At 41.5% G+C, this 10,003-nt stretch overlaps 2 long non-coding RNA genes across 2 annotated transcripts; both read right to left on the bottom strand.

The window, feature by feature from the left end:
- Nucleotides 1-386: 386 nt before the first annotated feature.
- LOC130381858 (uncharacterized) lies at nt 387-1,412 on the bottom strand. The gene is made up of 3 exons (XR_008895489.1): nt 1,224-1,412; nt 967-1,148; nt 387-886 (listed from the first exon to the last, which is right to left on the bottom strand). It is a non-coding gene; the product is annotated as an uncharacterized LOC130381858 (long non-coding RNA).
- A 5,502-nt stretch (nt 1,413-6,914) lies between these two features.
- Nucleotides 6,915-8,063, bottom strand: LOC130381862 (uncharacterized). Its single transcript, XR_008895495.1, has 3 exons — nt 7,976-8,063; nt 7,377-7,536; nt 6,915-7,001 (listed from the first exon to the last, which is right to left on the bottom strand). It is a non-coding gene; the product is annotated as an uncharacterized LOC130381862 (long non-coding RNA).
- Nucleotides 8,064-10,003: the final 1,940 nt, after the last annotated feature.

The following is a 10,003-nucleotide window of genomic DNA, read 5'->3' as shown; positions in this document are numbered from 1 at the left end:
TTGATACATCATTTCAATCACACATTCCCCAAGGTCTGGAAAAGATAATAATTGTGTCTGTACATAAATGGATGCATTTCATTCACACACAGAGCAACTGTAGGACTGCAATGCATTTTTGTGTGGCATTCGGGGGTTGGGGAAACAATAAGATAAAGTTCAGTTAAAGAACTAGTGACAAGTTGCCAACAACGCCACCCCAGGAATTTCACCTGGAGAGTTAGATTAACCTAAGTTAAAGCACACAAGTTCGTTCACTAATGAAAGCTTGAGACTGGGTCCAGCATACAAATTAAATTCCTTTTAATTAATATATATAATCTTTAAGCATGACTTCTCAATAAAATATGTTCACACAAACACACTAAAGCGAACACACACACACACACACACACACACACACACACACACACAAAATACACAAAAAGGGAAGAGCAAATAACTAAATGGGGTTTAAATCAAAAGTAAAGGAGATTTATCCAAACTGATAAATCCAAATGAATAAGTAAAGCAATTAAAACAAACCAAAATAACTAAGAAAACGAATTAAACCAAAACAACCATGCAAAGCAACCCACAAAACACAAATAATATCATGGATAAGTAAAGCAATTAAGCCAAAACAAACATGCAAAGCAAACCACAAAACACAAATAATATCATCAATAAGATCAGTTGGAAGTCGGTTAAATGAACGGATCAAGATAATGAGACTTAGGGTGAGGCAGCAATCACCATACTCGGGGCAGGTACAGCACAGTAGGAGATGCAGAGTAGGATCGATGTGTTGGCTATATAATCAGTGGACAAAACGGCAGCCGGCCAACAGCAGCGTGAAGAGGGGGGGGGGACGTGCTGGCAGAAACCGCCCACACACACGTCAACCCTGCCATAGAAAAATACATTTGTTCTAGAGGCTGAACAACAACTGTAATAACTTGGGTTAGCGTCATCTTATCCACATACCGTCAGGAGTTGAATGAACATCAAAGGGGAGGAAGGGGATCACCTGTAGCGAGCAACACCATTACAAGTGCAACTCGATCTACAGCTGATCGCTCCCCGCTGCAACAGGTAGAGGAGGAAACACTCGCACGCCCTACAACTGGGGTCGATACGGGAGAGGGAAGACCCGGCCAATAAACTGCCTGAGGGATGGAAGCCAATATTGAGGACTTGTGCAAAGTTTAGAAGGTACACAGATGCACACAACCACTACATACCAAACAACGGCGAGCTGCACGATCCAACTAAAAGGTGATCAGGTGAGGCGATCAGGTTTCGGTGACAACAGGGGGCGGGGTAGCCAGGAGCTCCCAGGCAAGAGTGCTCCCAGTGCACAACCACCCACCTTTATAGGCAGCGCACCCAACAGTGATAGGCCGGTACTGCAGCACTAATTAAAGGCCCATCCTGCTACATTTGCATAATTTCTTCGAGTGAAACCAGCCCTGCCCTTCTTCAATGCAGCAAATGGACTGAGGATACCATTGAAGTTATTGCTAGACATTTTGAAGTTGTATTGGCAGATTTCAAATTCAGTGGCGATACCAAAAACTGGGAGGAGGCTTGGACTATGGCAGTGAAGTGGGTGAGTCAAGAGTTGGTTGAACTGCATTGATGCGGCAGACAGAGCTAAAGTGATGTTTCAGGAGAAATTTGAGAAATTGTATAGAGATAAAGCCTTGTTTACAAGACATGAGCATTTCAATGACAAATTTGGAAATTGGAAGCTAAGCATCCAGAGACCAGTATTGATCATTGGAGATTCAAATATGTCAAAGCTACCAAAATGTAATGATGAGAGAGTACAGATAGATTCTTATCCAGGTGCCAAATTTAGCCATGCCTTGCACATGTTGAAGAAAACAGAGAAAACAGATACTGGCCTGAAAGTAATTCTTTCATTTGGAATTAATCATGCAGACGGCTACAAATTAGAGCAGGTAAAGAAAGATTTGGAAAACATTTTTAAAGTTGCACAAGAAAGATTTCCAAAGGCTGTCGTAGTTATGCCGTTGATCTCTTTCTCAAAACATCTTCCCAGCCATAAGAAACGAGTGCTCTCTTGTATTAACTCATGGATTGAGCAGTATCCACATCTTTCTAACATACCTGAGGAAATGTTTAAAACTAGCGTGAATGATCATATACATTGGTCTCCACAAACAGCAAAACACATCCTCTCTGACTGGAGAACACAGTTTAACTTTTAATTATCAGTGCTAGAATATATACTGGTCCAGGCCAAGGATCAATTCTTGGCATGTATGGATAAACTGTCTGAATATGATGCTGACTAATTGTATTCTGCAGATAAAATTCTTGTGTTGTACTACCTTGAAGCTATTGTGATTCTAGGACACGTTCAAAGGCCGAGCGTGGTGCAGACATGACTGTGAGGACAGCAGATGTGATTGCCACACCAAACAGCCGCCGGGCAAGTTGATCAAGTACTCCAAAAATAACTCAAACGTAAAGCCCAAACATTGCAGTTTGGTATTGAATGGAGAAATAGGCATGTGACTCTTTTTCTTGCAACCAGGACTATATCTCCATATGAAGAGATGTTGCTCCCTCTTAGTGTCAAATTAACTCTTTGAAGGACTCCTAAAGCTTACAGGGCATCTGCCTTCAGAGACACATATGACATGTCCCTGTTTGGTGAAATGTTTCATCTGTGTGTTTGTTTGTGCTGATGGCTCTTTAAAGTATAGGGATGAGGACTCCAAAAGCGTGAAATGACCCATTTTGGTGAAATGTTTCATATGTGTTTTTTAGTGCTGATTTTTGTTTTTGTTGTGTAGCTGTTTTGCAACTTTTTCTAGCTTGTGTAACTTAAATTGAGGTTCTGTGGTGATTTACATGGTTTTAAATTGTACAATTGTGATAAATGTGTTTTCTTCAAATAAAAGCAGATTTTATGGTGTATTTTCACTAAGTGTGTGTTTGAGTGGTAATCTGGGGACAAAACCATGTTAAAAGAGACAGCTGACCAATATTGGGTCGTCACATGAAGGGAAATCTGAGTGCAACTACTTTTTAAGTAGAGAGATATATGAAATAATTATTTAATCTACTTGTATTTCAAATTCGAGAGAGAGAGATTACATTTTTAAAGTCGCACAAGCAAGATTTCTTTTGCAGAGTGTTCGCTATTCTTAAAATGACCAATTCCAACAGCATATGCTGGTTGAAATGTTTAAGGGAACACTTGATTAGGTTTAACTGGAGTCTTGGGGGGGAGGGGTAATTGTCATGTATTAAGATGTTGGTTGGTTAGAAAATAATTCAGAGAAATACAGAGATAAACAGATTCAGAGAAAAATGAAACTACGAAACCACAAAGATTTTTTTATTATTATTTAAACGAAACCACACAACTATATACAAAAACAAACATAAAAAAAAAATTCAATCATCCCCCTCATCATCTCCCAAATATCCCTCCTCGTCCCCCTCCTCAGCCGGGGGTAGTTGAGGGGGAGCAGGCTGAGGAGGGGGCTGCGCAGCTGGGGAGCCAGCTGGGGAGCCAGCTGGGGAGCCAGCTGGGGAGCCAGCTGGGGACGCAGCTGGGGACGCAGCTGGGGAGCCAGCTGGGGACGCAGCTGGGGGGGCAGCGGCCTCCTCCTCCCCAGATAAAGAAAATAAATCCTCCTCCTTTAAAAAAAACATTGTATGCATTGTATTGTACATATGTATATAATGTATTTAGAAATAAGTTTACATTGAGACTTGTAACATAAAATGTGGCAATAGGGTGTAACTTACAGTTCTGGACAGGCTGATGGTGGAGTCCTCCGACATCCCCCCCCCCCCCCCCCGTCGTGTAGCCACTTGTTTCGGCCATCTGAAAAAAATAGTGGTTAAGTTCTGTATAATTAGTCATGAATGGCCGAGTTAATAAAAAGGAAAAGGCCACACACACACACACCCTGGAGAGCTCCGGTCAGTCAGATTTTGATGCCCTTTTCCCGGATTACCCCGAGGCTCCTCACACACCCTCTGGAGGTATTAAAATCACTTTTGGGCACCGTGGAGACCCTGCAAAGCGCTGCTTTGGTAAAGTGCTATCACTTCGCTGCTATCACTGATATGCTGCTATCACTTCTGTGTATTATATTATTATTATTAATGTCTACTTTATCTTTTTCTATATGTTAAATGTGTATGTCTATGAGTATGTCAGAAAACCTGGCGGTGGTGACAAAAAACTACCAACATGATCTGCATGAGTTGTTCAAATTAGCTAACTTCTTTCCACTTTGTTGCTAGCTACTTCAGACCTCTAATTAGAAAGCAAACATTTATGGTATAATCTAATATTCTAATATTTGTATACAAAAGTGACAGTGTTGACATGTTATGGTAGTGACAGCAGCAGTGTCTAAAAATATGAAGTGGAGAAAAAAGCGAACTTACATGAGCTTGAGCAATTTGAAATAATGTAAATAGAGCAGAAGGTTTGAAAAGAGGGTCCTCAGGAATATAGTTGACTTTGTAGGTGTACAATTGTAATTCTTATGGTAAATATCTGTCCCTGCCCAGATAGCAAAACTTGATTGAATCAACGTTGAGATATGGTCAGGCTGAAGGTTGTGATCAATATTGATGTCAGACATTGAAATATACATTGAAAGTGCTCGCTATGATCAACATTGAAATAACGTTGAATTTCCAATCAATTCTGACAATGAATCAACCTTGATTCAATTATGATATGATCAACATTGAAACAATGTAGAATTGAACAACATTGATTCAAATATATATATGCATTGCATTATACATTGAAACAATGTTATTATTAAAGGGCCATTTCAACACTTTTCAACCTTGCTTTGTATGTTTACAATATGCCTCATTATAAACCTCATTAGATTGGCTATTTCCATTCTTTTTAAGAAACCAAGGTTTAGAACAGATGCTTTATTGAATGCTCTATGAACAAAAAAACTACAACAACAAAACAGACCATTATTCAAAAAGTTATTTAATAAATATTCAAAAGCAATTATAAACAAACATCTTAAGGAATTATGAACATTAACCCTATAATTAACCCTGTAATTAGAACATTACAGTAACATTTGTCCTTAAAGGTTGCATAGGTGATTTGCTTTTTTGGCCATTTTTGCAAAATTACTTGAAATCCTTATCATAACCCGCTTACAGCCACTGAGTTAGAAGTACTGACATGAAAATTAAACTTGTCAATCATCTGTGGAACGGGCAGGGCTCGAAAAACTCCAGCCAATCATATCCATTGCCACCGAGTTTCATTGGACAGTAAGTACGTCAATCAAACGGTCGTACTGCACTCCCCCTCCCCCGCGCCCCGCGCGCGACCCCTTCGTGCAGTACTCGTGACCCAGAGCTCGTGACCCAGAGCAAGCTCCTGTTTGTTGTTATCCTGCGGTAGCTACTGGAACTAGTTAATCCACATTTGGACCTAGCAGTAGAAGACAATTTCCATGGCAGACAAGACGCCACCATCCCCACCACCACCACCACCAGCAAAGAGAAGGAAAACTCTTTTTCAGAGAGTAATTGATAATAAAAACGCTGAAAGAGAAAAACTGAAATCAAGAATAATCCTAGGCGCTGCTTTCGAACGTCGGCGGCAACTGAAGGACGAGAAGGGTCTAAAAACCGATGCTTGTGTGGCGGTTGACCTAGTTTCAAAGTTTATACCGTTTATACTCGGTAATACCGGTGTGGAGACGAGTGTATTACTCGGTGTGAAAATGTCCACACCGCGGCAACCCTAGTGAAAACCAGGACTTCCAATACAATTATATGAAACAAACATACATTTTCTAAAAATAGTAATGATTTATGTGACCGTTTAATGTTTATAACATCTGGTGCAACCATAGCAGCGAGAACGTATTCTCAGCAGGGGGTGCTGGGAAAAAAAAAACTCAGCCTGCACTAGACTCGCAACTCGTTACATTGATAAAAAAAGATGTATAGCAGCGCAGCTCAATTACACCAGTGCATGCGCGCACAGTTGAAAATCGATCGTTCACATCCAGCTGCTCACAGAACAAGTTTAGCGCACCACCGCTACCCTCACACTTTTTCATATAACCTTTTTTCAGCACTAGGTCATATGAGCATTAAATAAATGCTGCGTCTCAAAATGCCTTGGACAGCAGCGAGGATGACTCGCTTTGCCACGGGCCGAAACAGTTCGGAGCGACCACAGCCAGAGCGAACACAGCGGGGCAGAGGAGTGTCAGGAATAGTCTTTGGTGTACACATCAGTACGGCCTATTTGCACTACTGTTTAGTGGCAATGCAGTGTTTTATTCGATGCCTTTTTATTTTCGTATATTATTTCAATGAATACAATTTATTTATTCATAAAAACCGGATCTGGTCTTCAAATCTTTTTTCCAAATATAGGTCGTCTTACAATGGGGTTTGTGTTTATATTCGGACCAATACGGTACAGCGGGCGCTCACATGACGTTAAGCATTTCCTGGTGCATAATGTGACGCTTCAGAAACTAAAATCCCGTTTCTCCCCGTTGAACCGACAACACATAACCGGCGTTTTCAGAAATCTCCACTCTGGCCGGAGTTTTTAGAAATGATCGTTTTCTGTGATAAGACAGGGCCTCGGACAGGGGGTGTTGCAGCACCCCCAGCACCCCTACTTCCCGCGGTACTGGGTGCAACTTACAGCTGAATGTAGTGCCATGTTGTTAAACGAAAATCTACGCTAGCCTGGCTCGCTCTCGCGCATCTCTGTTCGCGCTCGTGCATGATTGCGCGTCCAGGTACTTGGAATGGGTGGAGTCAGAGTCAGCGTTGAAGGAGAGGGGGTAGGACCATTTGAGTTGTGTATTTTCAAAATCTGCTGGCGTTTCGCAAATCACCTACCCAACCTTTAATAGTCCTTAATCTTTGCCTTTTCTTGGTACCCCGCCACTCCTCTCCGGTGCGTAACGCAGCCACTTCTGCAGGGCACCCCTGTACTGCAATTCTGTCAACTTGCGGTCAAATTGAAACAAAAAGAAAAAAAGAATATTCATATAGTAAAACAATGGCACAGTTTATGTCTACTCTGTGTCTCAGAGAAGGGCACTGAAATGCTTGAAATTATGTCACTGGTAGGCCGGAAACGCAGAGCGAGTAGACAGAAGTGGTATATTTAGGTATTGAGTGATTTATTTATTTTTAATTATGGCAGAATTGGCCCTCCATATTTATCAGGCTCCCTCCATGGTGAGGAAAATGCATCCATTCTTATTGACTTCAGAAGAAGTTTAAAATACTTATGAATTAAATAAATATTAAATATTAAATAAATTTAACATCCATCATCAAAAATGCCAAATCCGTAGTATTTTGATTTGCAGACTCACCAAACATGCAGTCCTGCATTAACGTGTCCTTGAAGGCCCTCTTCGGTCCCTTTCCCGCCCAGTTGAAGATGCATGCTACACGGTTTGCCATGGTAGCGGATAGCATTCGCCGGATCATATTTTCGGCATTGGTCCCTCCGACTAATGCCAAGCGGGTAATCTTAACAGATTAGAGAGAAAATGGTTAGTTTGCTAAAGTGTACAATGTGCCATGTCAAATGGACAGCGAGAGAAGCGTCGTAGCAGTCTCCTTTTGCCTCCTTCAGCTGATGAAAAGGTACGCCCAGTAATATGAAGGGAGGGAAAATAGTGCCGGATGAGGTCAGACTTTTTCACGGCCAACAATTCGTGATGCAAATGTATTACTCTTTTGAATGCATATTATTTTTTGAAGCAAAACTACTTTCTGCAGCGCAAAAACCGGGCCAGAACTCCGCTCACGGGACGCAGTGGGGGAAAAGTCCCTGCTGATGCCCGACACCGCTGATGAGGATGTAATACGACCTCTTGTCCAAAAATCCAAACTATCCCTTTAATGCCTCCAAACCTACAATTCCTGACAAAATGTAAGAAAATACTTGTATGAAAAAATGGTTCACCATATTTCGAAGGACTAATTCCTCCTTCAGTGCAGCTTCAGCCTCATCAAACTGCTCCTCATTGGCGAGTGGCAGAACAATGGGGAAGGGCTCCTCTCTCTGTGATCCCGCTCCAGGAGTACTCATGGAGGATTTGGCAATTTCAGTCTTTATGAACTGAATGTCCCGTGACATTTGCTTCACCTCCATGAGTAGCTCCGTTAGCATCTTGGTGTTTTGGTTGGCAGCAATGTCTTAGAAGAAAAGCAATTGGTTTTACATTACATTTCAAGGATAGATTGACCATTTTCAATTGTTTAGAATGACACTCAGCAACTCACTGATGTTTGCACCCCTAACTGATAGTAACCATTAATTCCTTGCTTGCTCTGATGGCACAGTGTGGTAGGGGCTCGGGTTATACATTTGCATTCACATACAGACAGCAATAAGAAAATAAGGTAAATAAGCACTATCAAAGTTGTTATGAATGAGCACCATATAGCAACTAAGGATGCCGATTGATTGGCCATTGAATGGCAGCATTTGAGATTGGTTGGCATGTCTGGTGTTAAAAAATATATCTATAAAACAGTTTTTAGTTAACTCACCTGTATAGCCATGGGGGTGATGATGGTGATTGCCAGGAAAGTCTAAAAGAGGACAATCAAATTATATCCTTGCAAGATAGGGAGACACTGAATAAACAGACTCTAGACACAATAAGAGTGGCTGAGGGCATCACATAGCCATGGAGCCTATTTGTCTACTTACCATCATTACTGAGATCTGTTGACTCTAGCTCTGCCAAGAAGTTTACACAAAAGTCTAAAATGAGAGAACACAAAACATAAACTATGATTGCTATAACTCAGACAAAGCAGATTTAAAATCTGTCCGACCTGAGTTAGTTACGTGAAGTGGTTCACTTACCATTATTAGGCTGGTCAAATGACTGAACATCCTCAGAATAGTTTCCTCCAGAGGCTAAAAGAAGGGAACACAAGAAAGGAATAGAGCTGTAACTTTTCAACACATATCACATGACTGATATGTTTGCATGTATTGCCAGAGGAACTAAATTAAAGCTCATATGCCATTGTAATATGCAATGACATACCACTGCTTGCATCTGGGGTTGGTAGAGAGGGGTACTGGTTGGATACTGGCAGCACTGTATTAACAAATAAGTTGAATTATACATGGCAAAAGTAGTTGTAGTATCATAACTGCCAGTGTCACCACTGTACCTGGAAAGTGAATAGCAGGTGGCTTGGCAAATTTTCTCTTAACACTGCTGGTTTCTGGCTCCTCATCTGACTCCGCATACACAGTATTTGTTCTTGAAAAATATAAATCAAACATACCCAGCAATTGAAAGAATTTTAAATATAATTACATTAAATGAGCAAGCCTTGAGAAAGACTGTTCTCGGGTCAGGAGCCCATCGCCCGTTTCTGTGAAATTAGGCGGATTGACATACAAGTACACATAGGCGTCGATTACGGGGGGGACGGGGGGGACATGTCCCTATGAGCTCCCTGCGCTACGGCCATCCGGAGGCACACAGAGCTTTTGGCCGTGATATTATATATACAATTATATTATATTATATACTATTATATATAGAGCTCCGAGAGTCGCAAACGGCAACAACAATCACTTTCTCCTCCATGCTGCAGTACACCCCGGAGTGCACTGCACTGAGTTTGACGGTTGAACGCTGATTGACTGTTACGTTACACATGTCACTCAGTGGCCACGCTGATGAACGCTGATTGGCTGTCATCACGCGAAATTTGTGTCAAAGTTGAAATTTTTCGCGCCACAAATCCTCGTGAACGCGCTTGCCTGTGCACGGCGAAAGTGTGGCGCGACAAATCAAAAATATTCGCCCGATACGCGTCTATACGTTCACTTTGTATGGGATCTTGTCGTCCCGTTGCATCTTGGGGTGAACGCACTGGAGAAGTTTCAAGACAGACAGCCAAAATTGACATTTTTATTCAGAAAATAGCCGGTCCTTTTGCTTCCTATAAAAAGCATGTT

The sequence above is a fragment of the Gadus chalcogrammus genome, chromosome 4 (assembly GCF_026213295.1).
Source record: "Gadus chalcogrammus isolate NIFS_2021 chromosome 4, NIFS_Gcha_1.0, whole genome shotgun sequence".
Taxonomy (NCBI): Eukaryota; Metazoa; Chordata; class Actinopteri; order Gadiformes; family Gadidae; genus Gadus; species Gadus chalcogrammus.
Note: the sequence above shows the minus strand (reverse complement) of the source record. Positions and strands in the feature narration are given on the sequence as shown.